Genomic DNA, 281 nt, shown 5'->3' with positions numbered 1-281 from the left:
TATCTTGGTGTCTGTTCCAAAGAAGAGGCAACATGTCTAGACTGTAGGTAGCTGTAGAGAAGGGGAGACGTTAATTATTCCCAGATGGATTTTTTTTTTTTTTAAGTGGGCAGTGCCTGAAGATTACTTTTTTTAGGGCCATGACATGCTTCAGATTTCCCTTTAAAGCTTTTTCAAACATCTGTGTTTGGCACTCATTCATGGTAGGTAGAAGCCTATTTTATTAATGTAGTACTCTGTCATGCATAGTAGCATGGTGACTAAAAGCCACATAGATTTAT

The sequence above is a fragment of the Pterocles gutturalis genome, unplaced genomic scaffold (assembly GCF_000699245.1).
Source record: "Pterocles gutturalis isolate BGI_N339 unplaced genomic scaffold, ASM69924v1 scaffold32090, whole genome shotgun sequence".
Lineage (NCBI taxonomy): Eukaryota > Metazoa > Chordata > Aves > Pterocliformes > Pteroclidae > Pterocles > Pterocles gutturalis.
This window is presented reverse-complemented; position numbering follows the sequence as displayed.